The sequence below is a fragment of the Lotus japonicus genome, chromosome 2, assembly GCF_012489685.1.
Source record: "Lotus japonicus ecotype B-129 chromosome 2, LjGifu_v1.2".
In the NCBI taxonomy this organism is placed as follows: Eukaryota; Viridiplantae; Streptophyta; class Magnoliopsida; order Fabales; family Fabaceae; genus Lotus; species Lotus japonicus.
Genome location: NC_080042.1, coordinates 65,633,866 through 65,654,994, shown reverse-complemented (window position 1 = coordinate 65,654,994; position 21,129 = coordinate 65,633,866).

Sequence of the window (21,129 nt, the reverse complement as noted above, 5' to 3'; positions counted from 1 at the left end):
AACACTTGGTAGAGCAACAACACAGAATGAGACATTCATGTTTTGTTCCGCATGTGTAATATTTTTATGATGAAACAAAATATAACATAAGACTCCTCAAATAATACATTTTATTTATGGAGAAAACTTTTGGGTACATCAGAAAGATAAATTGCATCCTCTACGAGTCGATCCTTAGACCTCCTCAACCCAATCCATATGTCTCATACCTTTTACCACTTGAGCTATCATTCGGGGACATAACACTTATTAAAACATAACACTTATTTAAACATTGCTAGTTTATAAAATTTTAATCTTTAAAATTTTAATTTATCAACTTCGAACAAAAACAAATAATATGTCGCTGAAAGATAACTCAAGTGGTAAGAGCTGGTAGATAGTAGACATATGAATTGGGGAAGTGAATGTTTAGGACTGTAGTTCATCTTTTCGATGTAAAAAAATAAAAATAAATAATGATTTAATTAAATTTAAAATTTGAGTCATTTTATCCACCTTAGACAGCGAGACAAACGCATGGACCAATTTGAAGATTAAACACGCCTAAATTTAAACCATAAAACTCTGATGGGTTGTAAATTAATTTCTAAATGATTGAGAATTGATATAGACATTTCATTGCATGCGAATTCGAGGCTCTTGTTGCGAGCAACCCAAATGAACACAAAGCCAATAGCATTTTAGTCTGTCCAAAGGTCTTACAACCAAATAAATTCTAAGAAGGTGCCGATCTAACTAAGTTAAGGAGCATCTCGTTCCAGCATTGGCCGAGCGACACTTACTGAAACTTTGCAAGGTTATCCAAAAGATAATCATCACCCCATAAGACCTTCATTGAGGCTTCCTAGAGACCTAAAGTCACATAAACTACAGTCGTTGTGCTTATATATACATGTTTGGTTGTTCATTTACTTAAGCATTACTCATTATGCAAACTATGAGTTCTTCCTATACTTTGAGATTCTCTTTTTAGGTAGTGTTTGCCCCGACTTATTTTTTACTTTTAAGTTAATTTTAAGAAAAGTTAGGCCAAACACACTTTATAATAAGCTCTTAAAAAATAAGTTACTTGGGGCCCGTTTGGTGGACAGGATATGATAGTGCAATCAATCCTACTTTTATCTGTTGTTTTTTGCGCCAGCAGGATAAGATAGCACAATCATGTCCCTTATCATATTATGTCTATCATGTGTAAAATTTATTCTGAGGGGAGAGCTATGATAGAATTATCCTGACATGATAGGATAACAATTTTCGATTCTTTTTTTAGTATTGTAACCCTAAATTCAATTATTTCAATATTTATATTTAACATAATTTATATAATATCAATTAATAAATATAAAATATATATTTTAGTAATATACTAAGTTTATTATTTATCAAATACTAGTTGTTGTTTTTTTTCGAAAGTAGAAAGATATTAATAAAAGCTATGAGAACAAAGCTAAAAAGGAGACAAATACATGAGTGATTAGTAGCAACAAAAAACTAACCACTCGACGATACAAGGCAGTCCCCAAAAATAAAAAACCAAACCACAAATCTATACAACGCCTAGCACCAAAAACCAACCAAAACAAGAAAAAGCCCCTCAAAACCAAAGTCAACCCAAGAGCTAAAAATAATAGCTAGAGACCAAAAAGTCTGAAGACAAAAACAACAGCCTTTTTGACAACACCAAAGATAAAACAATCGCCTCTGATCAATATTAGTTGTTGTTGCTAAGTTAAATTTTTTATTTACTCATAAATTTAATTAAAAATGAACTAATTTATTAATGGTGAAAATATTGAATTTACTCATATAGAATAATTACATTTGAAGGTGCGAAAAACACTAGAAAGGGGGGGGGGGTTGAATAGAGTTTTTGAATCTTGGATATACTTTTTGGCTTTTTCAAAACTCAAGGATAAAAACTAAGTGCTGAATGATAGGAAGTAAAGCACACGAGTATTTTATCCTGGTTCACTTGAGATAAAAGCTCAAGCTAATCCAGTCCACCTGTGAAGGTGATTTCTTCCTTCTTCTGATGAAGGCAATCCACTAAAATCAATGAGTGTTACAACTGCACTTTGCAATCAGCTAAGTGACTAACAATACACTGATTTTCTCACTAGTATCCTCTTAAGAAGCTGATCTACCGATCCTCTTAAGACTAGCTAACTACTGAATCAACCTTGATTCAGTCCTCTCAAGATCCGACCAACCTTGGTCTCTTGAAGAACTCTACAATGTGATGTAAAAGGTTTCAGGTTTACAGTGAGTGCTTCTTACAAGCAAGTGGTAAACTCAGAATTTTAAGAACAGTGAAGAAATAATGCTAAGAGAATGGTTCATATGTGTTGAATATTTTCAGCAAAGTTTCTTAGTCTCTTTCTTCTTTCTTCAGCCTTTATATACTCCAAGACTTGTGATGTAGTCGTTGCTAGGGTTTTATCCGTTGGAGTGGCAATTCTGAAATATCAGACTGCTAGGCTGTACACGGTAGGTGGCGGACAGACTGAGACTTGTACGACGTTGTACTGTGATAGCGACCTGTCCTTTCACCAGTTGACTTGAGATGAAGGAGCTTCAGATGAACGTTGATGAAGCTTCTGATCATCGTCAGATTGAAGCTTGGATTCTTCTGACCATGCAACTTCTGCTTCTGCACAAGTTCCTCAGAACTTCTGATCATCAGAGCTAGAATAGCTTGGGTCTTCAGAACCAACTTCTTGTAAGTCTTCAGAACTTGAGTCTTCTGCTTCTGGACCGTTCCACTGGAACATCTGGTCTTCACAACTTCTGACTTGAGTTCTTCAGAACTTCTTGAGAGCTTGGATCTTCAGAGCTTCTGAAGTATATGTCACTGTTCAGAACGAACATGATAGATTAAATAGCTCTCTTTTTAGTAACCCTTGGTTCTTCTTCTTCTGAACGAATAAGCTTGGGTCAGATTCAGAACCTGTTTGACACATCTTAAAAAGACAAACGTTAGGGTACCACAATTGTTCATCATCACAAACCTTAATTGTAATCATCAAAATATAGAGATGCAACCACTGATCAAACCTTGATCTTACAATCTCCCCCTTTTTGATGATGACAAAACAAGTATTTTGATGAACAATTTTTACACAATAAACTGAATACACAAGAGAGAATGGATCAGAGATTGAACTTATCCTTGTGTAACAGTTTGCAATGCTCTTTCTGAATCTGAGTTAACTCCTGATTCTGAGCAAGGGTCTCCCCCTGACTCCCCCTGAATCTATGACTTGATGAATTTGTGAGGAATTTAGATTCGGAGTCTGGTTATGTGATCAGAATTTACGCTTGAAGAGATGTATACTCATCAGAAGTGATGGTTTCAGAACTTAGCGTATCTCACATAATGACATAGAGTCTCGTTCAGATACAATTGGAATAAAGCGTTAGAGGCAAGATTAGTTCAAAATGTATTCCTTATCTGAGACGCTTGACAATATCTATGTGTTATAAGTATTGATACTTGTTCTCCTCTACTTGTTTTATATAAAAAATTTCAAAAACAATCAATTTATGATCAATTTATGTACTCCCCCTTTTTGTCATAATCAAAAAGAGTGAAAAAACACAAACAACAATAACAATAACAGAGAAGTGATGCAAAAAGAATTGGTTATTATTATTGAATGGAGAAGAAGTACAAAGGATCGAGAGGAAAGAAGAAGACTAAGCCTAGACAAACAGGAAAGCTCGAGAATTCTTCATAGAGAGAAGTTGAAGGTGGAGAGGACGAATGTCCTTATCAATTGAGGCTAACTGAGTAGCCAAATCCTCCTGGAAGGCAACATTTTCCTGGACAGCCTCTGGATCCGCTTCATGATGATCTTCCTCATATTCCAGAAGCATGCAAATGCCCTGGAGCTGAGCTTCGATGTCCTCCTGGCGATTGGTCAGACGGAGAAGATCATTCAGAACATCCTGAAGGTTCTGAAGACAGTGGGTCTGATGAGAAGTGAGCCAACAGGTCAGAAGATGCTCAATCTTCTCAAGAGCTTGAGAGATCTGAGATGAAGAAAGATTAACACTCCATGGAAGGACTTGGTCAAATACCAAAGTCTTGAGTTCAGAAATTAAGTCGACAGAAGTCATTCTTGAACAAGGAGGAATGAAACAGAGAGATGAGAAAGTGAATTGCGTTGTGATGGAGAAGAAGGATTGCGGAGATTATAAGGAGAAAACGTAACAGAAAATCATGCATAAAACTTATCAAAACATAAAAGCATGTGAGTTACGAAATGGACGGTGCATTGAATCAGATAAGAAATAAGTAAACATAGTCAGCATAAAAATAAATGCAGTCATGACAAACAAATGTATGCCTGATAGAGAAGAGGAATTCAAGGCTTGGAGGTGGAAGGAAGATTGTCCATAAGATATTTCATGATGGCTTCCATTTTGCTTGAGGACTCTGCAATCTGCTTGCTCTGCTCAGTCTGAACTTGTCCTTGTTGCTCAACCATCTGAAACAATCGCTGCTGATCATCTTGAATCCTATCAATCCGGGCAGCTAAAACGGCAACTTCTGGAGCTGGATCAGAAGTGGGGACTTCTGATTCTTGTGGATGAGTAGTAGCTTCAGCTTCTGAGGTCATGACATGATCAGCTTGAATCGGCCCTTGTTTCTGAACTTCACCAGCATCTGCATCTTCCAGAATTATTATACCATCTGTGCTTTCTTCCTCTGCTTCTGCTGAAGGCATCTCAACATCCTCTGAGGTACATTCATGGACAACACATGGTCTTTCAGCCATAGCTCGTCTCAGAGGCTCACACACCTTGTGCAGCACTCTCTGCCTCTGCTCATAGGCCCTCTCAGATGCATCATGAACTCTGAGTCTTTTCTCTCTGCTCAGCTGATTCTGAAATTCATAACCTTTGCCTTCTGACCAGCTCTCAAATGCAGACCATAGACTATCAACAAGAGAGGCATCAAACTGATTATCAGTTACCTGATACAGCCAGTTCAGCCTTCTGATGGCCTCTGCAGAAAAATCCTGAATGAGTTGAGGGAGACTCTGAGGAAGGAAGGAGGTGGCCAGGGTCAGAACAGGCTGAGAAGTTCTGGCAGCATTGGAGCTCGAAGCATTTGATTCTTCCATGGGCTCAGAAGAAATGGAATCAATCTCATGATCTTTCTCTAAGCCCGAGTGATCTGATTCATCCATATGCTCAGTTTCAGAGATAGTATCTGGCCTTTGCCTAGAGGTAACAGTCTTCTCAGGTGAAGTGAAACTTAGATCCTGTGAGTTGACTGCTGAGTAGTTAGACAAAGACACATAGGAGGTCTCTGCAGCATCTGGAATCCGATCTTCAAAGTTGGAAGCAATTTGTTGAAGAGGCTTCACATTGAAAGGCGGCTCAAGGATCTGGACATCATCATCTTCCTTTGCTTTCTCAGCAGGGATCTCACCAGTCTGGGTTATGAGGAAGGTGTGTGGAGTGGATGCAGGCTTGGGAGAGAACTGTTGAACTAAGGTTTTTAGAGTTGCCTCATGTTGAACAATACCTTGAATGAAGGAATTGAAGGGAGGTATTGGTTCAGTTGGAATGGATGTGGAAGAGGTGTAAATTGGTGTTGAAGGGATGGCTGTGGTAGCTGTTTGGATGGGAGATTTGGAAGCTTGAGGTGCAGCTTGTGTTTGAGGTTGTGTTTTAGGTTGAGTAAGTGTTGTTTGGATTAAGGTAGGCATGGAAGTAGATATAGGCAGGGGTTGTTCAGGTACAACTACTAAAGCAGAATCAGAATTAATGCTTTCAGTAATTACCTTACTGGGGCTTCTGATTGTTGAGGTTCTGGTGAGACTGGCAGCCCTTGCTGGATCAGAAGTGCGTTTAGATCTTCTTTCTCTTTGTACCTCTGAAGTTGGTTCAGATGCTTGTTCTGCAACTGTCTTTTTCTACTGAAGGGGACCTTTCAGAGGCAGCTTTCTTCTCCTTACCAAGTGTACCTCATCAGAATCTGTGGATTCTTCAGCATCTGATTCGTTCCTTATACCCTGAATTACATTCTGGATGAACTCATGGTCATCCTGCTCATCTTCCTCTTCTTCAAGAGTAATTTTGCGTCTCTTAGCCAGAGGCCTGTCTTCATCCTCAGTTTCCTTACTTAAGGAATCTTCCCATGTGTCTTCTGAGCTTTCAGACTCAGACAGTTGTTGTGGTTGAGTGGGTTTTCTCTTCAGAGGCCTTTCAGGAGATGGTTCCCTGATGATCACAGTCTTGGAAGCAGCCTTCTGCTTTGCAGGTTCCTCGATCATAATTCCTTTGCCCTTAGGATCTAAGGGCTTGCTGCTTGTTGCTCTCCTGGATTTCCTGGTAGCCAGATTAGGAGGACTGTCAGGAAGAGTGCTAACAAATTCTTTAAGGGTGATTGGATCACCTTGACTTTTGAGCATCCTGACATATTCCAGAATGCATGCTGGATTGTCCTTTTTGGACCAGATAGGAAAGTCATCAATGGGGTAATTCCTCCGACGAACTTCATCAGAAGTGTCTTCTTTGGGAGCTACTTTGATCTTCTCAATGATCTGCATTTTCTTCAACTTTGTGCTATTGAGGGTATCACCAACTATCGTGGCCAGATCTTCGTGAAGTTCAAGATCTGATAGAGTCTTAACAAGCTTGTTTTGGACGAAGATGTCTGACAGTAGCCTTCCATACGGAATGTAGGAGATGAATCTCTTGTTTTCAGAACCAGTTGTGGTCCTTGATTTTTCCACACACTCCTTTAGATAATTGAAAAGTAGGAATGACAGACATATAAGCTCACCAGTTGAGATGTAGTACATGATTACCTTCTGAGTTGCATTCAGGTAATCAGTTCCTCCAGTTCTAGGGTGAATGCAGTTCATGAAGATCTTTTGCCAAATCTTCATCTCAGACTTCAAGTCTTTAAAGCTGTACTTGGTTTTCTCGTAAGACCAGTTATCATAGAGCGCTTTGTTGACAACGGTCCTCATTCCAGCAACATTTGCTTCAACATTCTTGATCCTTTTTCCCTCCTGGAACTTCATACCCAGCAGCTTTGCAATAGATTCTTCAGATATCACAATTTTCTTGCCCAGTACATGAGAGACGACGTAGTAGTCGTTGCAAACTGCATTCTTCCAGAACTCGACAACCAATTTGTGATAGATTGGACCAACGAGCCTGTTGAAGTACCCAGACCATCCTTGCAACTCGACTTGGTTCCTGATATCAAACCCATGTTGAGCAAGACTATCAAAATCAACTCTTGCTTCGCAGCACACATTCAGTTCTTCCACTTTCTTTGCACAGGTTACTACATTTGGTGCATTCAGAATCTTCTGAGCTTCCTCGAATCTTTGCTTCTCCTGATCTTTGGCAGTTTGTGTGGTAGAAGCAGAAACATTCGCCTTAGGTTTCCTCGATTTGCCCATGATTTTCAGAGGTTGAGGTTTTAGGGTTCAGAGAGAAAGGGGAAATGTTGGAGGGAGAAGTATGAATGAATGCGATGCACACGGATAATTTCAAAACTGTAAGTGAAGTGAGTGGGAGATCGTGTGTGACAGTGCATATAGTGGGTTTAATGGTAACCGTTGACGGTTTTTCTAAGAAATTAAAGGCAAAATCAACGGTTATAAAGTATATAGTCTGAAAATAGCATAGTAGAGGAGAGTAGACATCATCATTATAGCAGATATACCACGCGACTCAAGGAACTATGTCACAAATGAAGTGACACGTGTATTGTTGTCTACCACAGAAGTTTAACCAGTGGGTTAAGTGCTTCTGATCGAGTAACTTCTGAAGAAGGTAACATCTGATGACTTCAGAGGTACCATGGTCAGAAGTTCTGAAGAAAACCTTACTCTGGACAAAAATCCATGTTCAGGTTTTCAAGAATAAATAAAAACCTATCTTCTGCCAAGGGCTTAGTAAAGATATCTGCCCACTGATGGTCAGTATCAACATACTCTAATGATAGAGTGCCCTTCTGAACATGATCACGAATATAATGATACTTTACCTCTATATGCTTTGCTCTTGAGTGTAGAATGGGGTTCTTGCTGAGTGAGATAGCAGCTGTGTTGTCACAATAAATAGGAACCTTCTTCAGAGACAACCCATAATCTTCTAGATGATTCTTCATCCATATGGTTTGTGTACAGCATGTGGCAGCTGAGACATATTCTGCTTCAGCAGTTGATAGAGCAATTGTGTTCTGTCTTTTGCTTGACCACGTGACAAGATTAGATCTAAGGAAATGGCAGCTTCCAGAAGTGCTTTTCCTTTCCACTCTATCTCCAGCAAAGTCAGCATCACAGAAACCTGAAAGTGTGTACTCTGATGTTTTTCTATACATCAAGCCAAGGTTAGTGGTTCCTTTCAGATATTTGAGGATCCTCTTAACAGCAGTTAAGTGAGTCTCTCTAGGATCTGATTGGAATCTAGCACAGAGATGCACACTAAACAATATATCAGGTCTAGAGGCAGTTAAGTAAAGAAGAGAGCCTATCATTCCACGATAGAGCTTATGACAAACCTTAGAGGAAACTTCCTCTTTCTCAAGAATGCATGTTGGATGCATAGGAGTCTTTGAAATGTTGCAGTCACTCATGTTGAACTTCTTCAGAAGTTCCAGGGTGTACTTCTTCTGATGGATATAGGTGACTCCCGGTCGTTGATCTATTTGAATTCCTAGGAAGTATTTAAGTTCTCCCATCATGCTCATTTCAAATTCAGCCTGCATTAACTTAGAGAATTCCTTGCACAAGGAGGGATTAGCAGAGCCAAAAATGATATCATCAACATAAATCTGAACTATAAGAATGTCATTCTTATAGGTTCTGCAGAAAAGAGTATTGTCACCTTTACCGCTTACAAATTCATTTTGTAGAAGAAAGGAACTGAGCCTTTCATACCATGCTCTGGGAGCTTGCTTCAATCCATAGAGTGAGTTCTTGAGCTTGTAGACATGCTCTGGATGTTTGTTGTCCTCAAAGCCTGGAGGTTGCTTGACATACACTTCTTCTGAAATATAGCCATTAAGGAATGCACTTTTGACGTCCATCTGATGGAGGATGATGTTGTGATTTACTGAGAAGGAAATCAATAGCCTTATGGCTTCAAGCCTTGCTACAGGAGCAAAGGTCTCTGTGTAATCAATTCCTTCTTGTTGACTGTAGCCTTGAGCTACCAGTCTTGCCTTGTTTCTTGTTACTTCTCCTTTTTCATTCAGCTTGTTTCTGAATACCCACTTGGTTCCAATGACATGGAAACCTTTGGGTTTGGGCATTAAGGTCCATACATCATTCTTGGTGAACTGATCTAGCTCTTCTTGCATTGCTTGAATCCAGCCTTTGTCTTCAAGAGCTTCATCAACTGATTTTGGCTCAATGAGAGACACAAATCCCTTCAGACTCAGAAGAGTCTCTTCTGAAGGTTTGAGCATAGACCGGGTTCTGACGGGAGCATCTTTGTTGCCAATGATCAGTTCTTCTGGATGAGAAGCAACTATTCTTTTCTTCTTCTGAAGTTGATCAGAAGTTGTTGGAACATCTTCAGATGCTTCTGCCTCTGAAGCAACATCCTCTGGGTTTTTCATTGGTTGATTTGCTTCTGAACAGTCAATGCTTAAATCTGCAAATCTTTCAAACAGCTTTGACTTTTCTGAGTCAAGCTTATCATCAAATCTAATTTGAATAGATTCCTCAACAGTTTGATGAATAATATTATAAATTCTAAAACCTTTAGATCTTTCGGAATAACCAAGAAAATAACATTTTAAAGCTTTAGAATCGAATTTACCCAAATGCTCCTTGGTGTTGAGCATGTAGCAGCAGGTTCCAAAAGGATGGAAGTAAGAAATATCCGGTTGTCTTCCTTTGCATAGCTCATAAGGAGTTTTCTCCAGAATTGGTCTAATGGATATTCTGTTCTGGATGTAGCATGCAGTGTTGATTGCCTCTGCCCAGAAGTGCTTGGCCATATTTGATTCTTGCATCATGGTGCGAGCCATCTCCTGAAGAGTTCTATTCTTTCTTTCAACTACTCCATTTTGTTGAGGAGTGCGAGGACAGGAGAAGTTGTGAGAGATTCCTTGAGAGTTGAATAATTCTTCAAAAGCTTTGTTCTCAAATTCTCCACCATGGTCACTTCTGACAGTAATCACAGCAGACTGAAACTCCTTCTGAACTTGGGTAATGAAGTTGGTAAACACAGTATGTGTTTCATCCTTGTGCCTTAGGAACTTTACCCATGTCCACCTGCTATAGTCATCTACAATAACTAACCCATACTTCTTTCCTCCAATGGATTCAGTTTTCACTGGTCCAAAAAGATCAATGTGAAGTAGCTCAAGGGGCCTTGTTGTAGATACCACATTCTTTGCTTTAAACGGCTTCTTGGTGAATTTTCCCTTCTGACAAGCTTCACACAGAGCCTCTGATGAGTACTTCAGATGAGGCAATCCTCTTACGAGATTTAGCTTGCTAAGTTGAGAAATTTTTCTGAGACTTGCATGTCCTAGACGTCTGTGCCAGATCCATTGCTCATCATTAACTGACATGAGACACTTGACCTTCTGAGATAGTAGTTCAGAGGATCTGATTTTGTAAATATCATTTTTTCTCTTTCCAGAAAATAAAACAGATCCATCTGTTTGACTAACAGCTTTGCATCCGGTTTGATTGAAGATCACATCGTAACCTTTGTCAGCAATTTGGCTTATGGAGAGCAGGTTGTGAAATAATCCTTCCACCAGAAGTACATCATTGATAACTGGAGTTTTTCCATCTCCTATGGAACCTTTTCCAATAATTTTTCCCTTCTGGTTTCCTCCAAAGCCAACGTCTCCTCCTGACTTAAGCGGTGTCAGTTCTTGAAATATAGACCTTGTGCCCGTCATGTGTCGCGAGCATCCACTGTCCAGGTACCATGACAGGTGTCTTAACTGAGCTGCATAAGATGTCTGCAACAGGAATAATTTTTGTTTTAGGTACCCATATCTTGGGTCCTTTCTTGTTAGTTTTCCCAGAAGTTCTTGGAACTTTGGGTGCAACAGGAGGATAATGCATAGGAACCTAAGTATAGTATCTAGACATGTCAAGTTTGAACTTTTCCTTTGGTTTCACCATCTTTGGTTTGACCTTCTCTGGAATGACTGTGCCAAAGGGAACGAAATGCTTATGCAATGGTTCGCGTTTGGGCTCAGATGACTTATCTTCCATGGATTGAAAGTAGCCAAGGCCATTGTTCCCATTTCTGCTCATGCCATAGATCATTGAAGCCATAAGACTTCTGTCTATGCCCTTTGCAAGGAACTTTTGAAACGCTTTCTCATATTTTGTTTCATACTTAACATCAGATGATGCAAGTTGATCTTCTAACACATCATTTTTAGCACGAAGAACAGCATTGTCATTAACAAGAATATAGTTTTCATCCATGAGTTCAGAGACTGACTTCTCATGTACTTCTATAGAACTGGTTTTAGCAGCATATTTCTTTTTGAGTTCTTTATGCTTATTTAGCAGAATATCATGTTTCTTCATTATTTCAGATAAGGCAGTTCTTAGCTCAGAAAGAGAAAAGTTAGAGAATACCTCATCGTCATCCTCAGAGTCTGAATCATCTTCTGAAGCTCCAGCACCTTTGCCAGTGGTAGCCATTAGAGCCTCCACAGCTTCATCTTCTTCTGACTCAGCTTCATCAGAACCAGTTGCATCAAAGGTTATGAGAGCTTTCTTCTTGAAGACTTTTCTTGGTCTCTTATCCTTCTTGAGCTTGGGACAGTCACTCTTGTAGTGCCCAGATTCCTTGCACTCGAAGCAAGTGACTTCCTTTCCAGATGACTTCTTCTCACCAGATGAAGATTCATATCTTCCTGAACTTTTCTTTGGTCCTTTGCCCTTGATATTTCTGTTCTTCCAGAGTTTGCTTAACCTCTTTGTGAAAAGAGACAGCTCTTCATCATCAGACGCATCTGATAGCCCTTCAGATGAATTTTCTTCTTCTGCCTGATAGGCTTTTGCTTTGTCAGACTTTGACTTCAGAGCAATAGACTTGTCTTTCTTCTGAGGCTTGTCTCCTTTAAGTTCAATCTCATGGCTTCTGAGATGACTCACGAGCTCTTCTAACTTCAAAGAGTTCAAATTTCTGGAGAGTTTCAGTGCAGTAACAAAAGCTCTCCACTCCTTAGGCAAACTTCTGATAATTTTCTTGACATGATCACCAGTAGAGTAGCCCTTGTTTAGCACTCTGATTCCAGCAATCAGAGTTTGAAACCTTGAGTACATCTCCTCAATGGTTTCACCAGATTCCATCTTAAACTGCTCATATTGTTGTATGAGAGCAAGAGCCTTGGTTTCCTTGACCTCTTCATTTCCTTCATGCGTCATGACCAAGGAGTCAAAGATGGATTTAGCAGTTTCTTTGTCAGAGATCTTCTCATACTCAATATATGATATTGAGCTGAATAGCATGGACTTCGCTTTGTGATGATCCTTAAAACGCTTCTTCTGAGCTTCATTCATTTCAGAACGAGGAATCTTCACACCTGAAGCATCTACTGGATCAGTATAGCCTTCAATGACCATATCCTAGAGATCTGGGTCAGTGCCAAGGAAATAACATTCTATTCTGTCTTTCCAGTACTCAAACTTTTCACCATCAAAGATCGGTGCTCTGAGTTGATTGTTGTTGTCAGCGGAAGTATTGGCTTGGGCCATTGTTTGTTTTTCACACAAGGTTCTGGATCACTGAACACTGTTAGGTGTTAAAATCAGAACCGGAGCTCTGATGCCAATTGAAGGTGCGAAAAACACTAGAAAGGGGGGGGGGTTTGAATAGAGTTTTTGAATCTTGGATATACTTTTTGGCTTTTTCAAAACTCAAGGATAAAAACTAAGTGCTGAATGATAGGAAGTAAAGCACACGAGTATTTTATCCTGGTTCACTTGAGATAAAAGCTCAAGCTAATCTAGTCCACCTGTGAAGGTGATTTCTTCCTTCTTCTGATGAAGGCAATCCACTAAAATCAATGAGTGTTACAACTGCACTTTGCAATCAGCTAAGTGACTAACAATACACTGATTTTCTCACTAGTATCCTCTTAAGAAGCTGATCTACCGATCCTCTTAAGACTAGATAACTACTGAATCAACCTTGATTCAGTCCTCTCAAGATCCGACCAACCTTGGTCTCTTGAAGAACTCTACAATGTGATGTAAAAGGTTTCAGGTTTACAATGAGTGCTTCTTACAAGCAAGTGGTAAACTCAGAAGTTTAAGAACAATGAAGAAATAATGCTAAGAGAATGGTTCATATGTGTTGAATATTTTCAGCAAAGTTTCTTAGTCTCTTTCTTCTTTCTTCAGCCTTTATATACTCCAAGACTTGTGATGTAGTCGTTGCTAGGGTTTTATCCGTTGGAGTGGCAATTCTGAAATATCAGACTGCTAGGCTGTACACGGTAGGTGGCGGACAGACTGAGACTTGTACGACGTTGTACTGTGATAGCGACCTGTCCTTTCACCAGTTGACTTGAGATGAAGGAGCTTCAGATGAACGTTGATGAAGCTTCTGATCATCGTCAGATTGAAGCTTGGATTCTTCTGACCATGCAACTTCTGCTTCTGCACAAGTTCCTCAGAACTTCTGATCATCAGAGCTAGAATAGCTTGGGTCTTCAGAACCAACTTCTTGTAAGTCTTCAGAACTTGAGTCTTCTGCTTCTGGACCGTTCCACTGGAACATCTGGTCTTCACAACTTCTGACTTGAGTTCTTCAGAACTTCTTGAGAGCTTGGATCTTCAGAGCTTCTGAAGTATATGTCACTGTTCAGAACGAACATGATAGATTAAATAGCTCTCTTTTAGTAACCCTTGGTTCTTCTTCTTCTGAACGAATAAGCTTGGGTCAGATTCAGAACCTGTTTGACACATCTTAAAAAGACAAACGTTAGGGTACCACAATTGTTCATCATCACAAACCTTAATTGTAATCATCAAAATATAGAGATGCAACCACTGATCAAACATTGATCTTACAACATTATCATTTGTCACTTGCTTTTACTTAGTTAAGATTATTTTTTATTTATATTGTAATATGAATAAATAAAATTACTATTGACTAACAATGAAATAGACTACTCACTTATAAATACTTATTTATTAGTATTAAATATAGATTAATTTTATATCATTAGTTGCTACTATTTAAAACTATTTCTCTACTTACATAATAATTTATAATTTCAATATAATTAATTTTGAAAAGAAAAAAATTCATTTTTTTAATTTAATTATTTTTTAATATTTATCATTGGTCACTACTAAGTTAAAACCAATTAATCAAATATATCGTTTTTACTTTTAATTAAAATAGGCTCCCTTCAGGGAAAAAAAATTAAAATAGGCTAATTAATAAAAAGTTATAATTTTAAAAAGTAGACTCATTTATAAAAATAAAAAAAAATTAAATTTAATAGAATTATCAATTCTTTTAAGAAAAGTTAATTTAGAAAATTAAAATTTTAAAATATTATGTATTGTTTATTTAAAGAAAAATTTGATGTGTTTTTTAGTGTTTATATCAAATCATATCACTATCATGTCCACATCAAACACATGATATGATAAGAGCCTATCCTGCTCTTATCATATCCTATCTTCATCCAACTCTCTGGCCTATCATCTCTTATCCTATCATGACCAGTCACCAAACGGGCCTTTATTTTTTTACAAAGGAAATATTAAAAATTCACCTTTAAGTAAAACGTTAAATGGGGGAGTTTTTTTCAAATAAGTTGTAGAGACATCACCTCTACCCACCACCACCACCACCACCATCATATCTACTACTACCACCACCCTCCACCAGTACCACATCTACCATTATCTCCTCCGCAAGCGTCCACCACCTCCATGACCACAGTCACCACCACCGCCACCACAACCGTTCACCACCACCATCGTTGTCGTTGTCACCACCGCCACCACTTCATTGCTACTACCACCATCACCTCCACTACTACTGCCACCCTCCACCACCATTACCACCACCTCTCTACCATCAACTCCACCACAACCGATCACCACCACCACGACTACCATAACCACCACCGCCACCACCTCCATTGCCACCAACACCACCACTTTTATTGCCATCACCTCTATTGTTACCACCACCCTTTTACCACAACCCCTACCACCACTTCCAACCGTTCACCGCCACGGCCACCGTCACCACCACTGCCGCCTCCGAAACCACCACCACTACCATTGGCGCCAACTCTTCTTTCAAAACCTCCATTACCATCGCCTCCACAATCACCACCGCCGCCACCACCCCCACGACCGGTAACGACCACCGCCACAGCGACCACTGCCAATAGGTAACAACGACCTCCTGCACCAGTGCTACCTAACCCTCCACCATCATGTCGCTTCAACCACTCAATGTTGTGAATTTACTTACTAACAAATAGCTTTTAAATTAAAAGTAACTTTTAATTTATAAAAAAAAAAACTGACAAATAACTTTTACTTTTTTTCTTTCTAAAAGGTCTTATTTTTTACTTTTACTTAAAAGTAACTTTTAAGACAAAAAAAAGTCAGGTCAAACACTACCCTAATCTAGAAACTGACTTGAGCGTCTCAGTGCCTTTTGTAGGCACATCCCGTCATACGGCATCATGCTCCGTCATGGACATCCCCACCTTATTTAAAGCATTCAACCTACCACTACGAGTTCAGTTTTAAATTTCCATATTTTTTTTAAATTTCCTCATGTTAGGTATGGAAGTTTTTATTAGTACAAGATACCGTGGGAGTATCTCCCTAGGTTTGCTATACTTTAGTGTTCCATACATTGAGTTTCGCATAACATTTTTTCCTTCATATAAAATCGTCATTAAAAAACACTTTGTCTATGTGATTTGTAAATTTGGTGTTCTCGAATGATAGCTCAAATAGTAGGATGACATTTGGGTTGGGGAGGAAAAAGTCCAAAGATCGATCACTGGAAAGTGCAATTTATCTTTGCAATATACTATAAAAAAAATATAAATTTGTTGCCCCTAAACAATTTAACTCTTGTAAATGGTGAAAATATTGGATTTACTTATATAAAATAAATAAATTTTCATTATCACTTGCTTTTTTGATACATCGGAAGATAATTATCACTCACTACTATTTAGTTAGAATTATTTTTCGTTACTTATTCTATAATAGTCAAAAGGCTTAAATATGTTTTTGGTCCCTCTAAAATTAGGGTCTTTTGGTTTAGGCCCTCTAAATTTTTTTTAGCATACACTCTTATTTCGAAAATAATATGAAGGGATAAGCCCTTGTCGTTACCTTGACCTAACGAACGCTGACGTGACATATTTTAGAGGGACTTAAACTAAAGAACAGTGATTTTAGAGGAACCTAAACCAAAGAACCATGATTTTAAGGGACCTAAAACTCAATTTTTATCATGTCTTAGGTCCCTCTAAAATTATGGTTCTTTAGTTTAGGTCCCTCTAAACGACGTAAGGTGACGGCAGGGGCTGAAACCTCAGTATTATTTTGCATTTAGGGGTGTATAAAAAAATATTTAGAGGAGCCTGAACCAAACGACCCTAATTAGAGGGATCAAATACATATTTAAGCCTAATAAAAATACACAAAATAATTCTTCACTAAAAATATGTGGCTTTGATTAAATAATCATTTCAAAAGAAAAAGATTAAATAATTAAAGGATGCTATTAGTTAAACATGTGACCAGGTGCATTGTTATCTAGAAATTTTAAAATTTAGGTTAGGAATCAAATCTTTGATTATGCAATTCTCACCATAAATTTTGAAAATTTAAATAATACAAGAACCCCGTGTGTTATTTTTTACGGTCAAGCTTGAATACGGTAAAACAGGAAAAACTTAAATATTTCACAATAATCTTAGAGGATGTTTCGTTTTTTTGTTTTGTTGAAGTTAGTATATATTTTGGAATCTTTTATGATAATATATTATATCTAATCTAATTATCAAAATTGAAGATTATGAAAATTGAAGATTGAAGTTGTTTTTATTTTCAGTTATTTATTTGTTTTTTTTTCTGTTTTAGATAGAGTCAATATCTATTTTATTTACCTAGTCGTTAAAGTCAGTTACAAAAAAAACAAACAAACCTAGTCTTTAGAGTTAGTTGTACTAATAGTACGTTGCACCAGTAGTTTTCCTATATTGTAGCACATCACATTACTTCTCTTTTGCGTTTCAGGCTATTTATGGGCTCTTTTGATCATTATGAATAAAACAAGAGAAAACATATTTTCTCATTACTAGACTTCCTGAAGAGTAATCATATACAAAATTCATTTACTTCGGCTGATCATTTGAATGATTCAGATGGTCTTTCAATTCCCAGAACAATGGCTTTAAATGTGTTTACAAGGTAATTTATATTTGAAATTTCATACAAGTTTTTGAAGTCCCAATCTTTAATAAATTTCCTTACCTAGGTTATTACTATCACTCGTTGCAGGCTCGTACAGGGGAAGCACATGGTGAATGTGCTATATTTTGGAAAGACAAATTGTAGGTTTCTATTACCCCGAACTCATTTAGAAAATTGAGTGTTTGTATACATTGTTAGATTGTTTTATATATTCAATTCTTATCCTTTCATAATGAGTAGATGCCTCTTATAAGAGGTACTTCCCTTCAAAATAATAAGTAGATGCCCAAGTATTCCTCGATACAAAAGCATACCAATAACTCAATGATGTACTAACCATTGAACATAACAATTGAGAAAATAGAGTTCCAAATTTGGCCTAAACACCGTATATTTGAAATTTTGATGCAGATTTTATCTTTTGCATCAAAGAAGATATAGTTCGAGAGATTTGGCATGCTTAACAATGTAGCCCAACTTTGTGTTTTTGAGGTATTTATGGTTTTTTTTTTCTATTTATCTTATTCGTTTCCAACCTATGTTTTATATATGCTTTGTTGTTTTTTTTAGAAAGGATATGATCCTTGATGAAATTTTTTACCCTAAGTCATAATTCTTTTTTATGTAAATTTGTTTTTTTTTTCAATGGAACCAACTAGTAAGTAGCAAGTAATACTTTAAAATATCATTATGTTTTATGTTTCACATAAAATTAAAATTATATAGTGAAACATTTAAAGAAATTAAAATAAACATAAATTAGTCCCTAACTTTATTAACTTCACGAGAAGCGGCGAGAACATGGGCTCCGGTTAAAGTTTAGGCTCAACCACCCTCATTTGTCTATGCATCTATGTATCTAGATGCTATTAGTTAGTTTTGTTCTCCTGTTAAATTTCCTCTTGTAACCAAAAAATATAATAATCATAGGTGTAACAAAAACATCTAACTAAACATTAAAAACTAAAGATTGAGTTATCGTTTTTGCTTTACTATATACTTTTAAAGAATACTTAATTTAAAATAATGATTTGAGGGGATGATAATGTGCTTGATGAAAAAGGGAAGAACCTGATGAAAGGGTGATTTGATAAGAGGAAGTTTTGACAGTTTTGATCAATTAATTAAATAGTTATTTATTTACTTATTTATTTTTTAAATATTAATGTGATTTAATGAGAGTGAGTTTATGTGACGAGTCTCTCATTGATCAGATATTTTATTATATAACATGATGGATTACTTTAGGTATTGATTTTATATGTTATTGTTGTTGTATGTGGGGCTATATTAAAAGAAAAATAAAAGAATTGAAAAGTTGTGGGCCATAGCCCTAGTTTAAGTTAAAAGGGTTTATAACTTTTTATCACATAGATGCACAACAACATCTAGCAACAAAAAACAGCCAGCTGCCCCACCCAGAAAAAACAGAAAAAAAATCAACAACAAATAAAAGAGTTCTAAGTGAACCCGAAGCAGTAGTCCCAGCCAGAGAACAAGAGCAAAACGACCAAAAACAACATCCAAATCGAGAACATGAGAGACAACATCATATCTAGCTTTCATTTCTTCTATGCACATCAATGAGATATTAACAAGATTTTTCAAAATCTGCCTAAAAAAGATAAAGATGAAATACCTGAATAAAGACACTTGGACAAGGTTTGAAGGCCACCACATAGGGAGAGCCAATTAGGTACTTTATGAACATCCCAACCATTCCATAACCAAGCATCTAAAAATTCAATGACACAATTTAGCAGGCTAGCCATATTTAGAAAGTGCATGTTAATTATTCTTGAAGGTTAGTGATCATAAATTAAAACATGCTTATAGATAACAAGCAACAAATTGACCCGGATTCTCTTACGTTACCAAATTGTTTACCTGGGTTAATATAACAAAAAAGAAAGCAGTCACTGCATGAATTCTCATGTGGTACAAAGCCTTGACAATTGTGATGATGTTAATTGCATAAACTCTATTGATCTTATACTTGCAAAAACAAAGATAAAGATATGCTCTTTTCAATTGGAAGCTTTAGATTCATTGTGAAGATTCAAATGGCGAAGGAGATTACCAACATTATGGAGGGAAGTGTTGCAACCATCAGCTTCCTAAGTGAGAAAGCTTGTTTGTTTCTCACTTAGGAAGCTCATGGCAGAAATACTTTCCTTCTTAATGTTGGTAGTCTCATTCACCATTTGGTTCTTCACGATGAGTATGGAGCCTTTCAATTTAAAAGAGCATGTCCTTATCTTTATCTTTCTAAGTACGAGATCCAATGTAGTTTATGCAATTAAAATTATCACAATTGCCAAGATTTTGTACCACATGAGAATCCATCCCGTGACTGCTTTCTTTTTTGTTCTGTTAACCTAGGTAAAAAATTTGGTAAAAGTAAGTGAATCCGAGTCAATTTGGTGCTTGTTATCTATAAGCATGTTTCAATTTATGAGCACTAACCTTCAAGAATAATTGACATATAATTTCTTCATATGGCTAGCTTGCTAAATTGTGTCCTTGAATTTTTAGATGCTTGGTTATGGACTGGTTGGGATGTTCATAAAGTACCTGGTTGACTCTCCCTACATGCGGTGGCCTTCAACCCTTGTCCTAGTGTCTCTATTCAGGTATTTCATCTTTATTCTTTTTTTTTTTTGTAGATTTTGAAAAAACTTGTGAATATCTCATTGATGTGCATACAAAAAATGAAACTAATAATTTGATATCAATGTGATTACAAAACTAATAATTTGATACTTTTTACATTCAATAATCCTAAGGTTAGTTCATATGCCTATATGTTTATTCTTTTCACCATGGTCCGAATGTCGCAGCTAGGGTCACGCTGGGTCGACACAAAAGAATAAAATAAATATATAAATAATATAAGTGTGAGAAGAGAATATGAATGGAGTCACCACCAATTATTAAGGGAAATTAGAACCCTAAAACCAAATGGAAAATTGGTCTGCGACAGAGTTCTTAATTCGGGAGTCATTTACGTGTAGGGAAGGTAATGACACCCCACGACGTCCGTAAAAACGGTTACCTCTGATTAATTATGCAAAACTCATGACTTTAACAATGTTAATTTTACCCTAGAAAGAGAATATTTTGTTTTTGGATTTTATGACTTAATATTTAGACAAGTGAGGGGGGAAAAGAGTTTTTATTTTGGAGTTATTGAGGGGAATTAAATCCCGACTAACGTATTTTCTGTGAGGAGACATCAAAGCTACGTAGTTCTAACTTAACGGAAAGTTTTCTTTTGAAAGATTAATTTGAGTTTAAATGAGTTTGTTGAATTTTAAAATCATTTATGCTACTGAATGGACAGTCACTAAATTTTTATTTCTATTACCAAAAATTGAATTGAGAGAATATTGTTTATTTTATTTTGAAGTTGATGCTACCAAATGGGGTAGTGATTATTTTTATGAGCTAAACAATAGAAATGCTCTTCGATTACATCATTCTTAAGAAACATAACTTATTTTATTTTTTATTACCAAATGGATAGTAAATGACTTTTTGAGAGATACAAGATAGACATGCTATTCTATTACCTCCATCGTATTACTAATAAGAATTATTATTTATTTTTGGCTATTATAAAGAGTTTTTTTAGATTTTTATGATAAATAAAAGCATATTTTTTGAATGTACAAGAAAACAA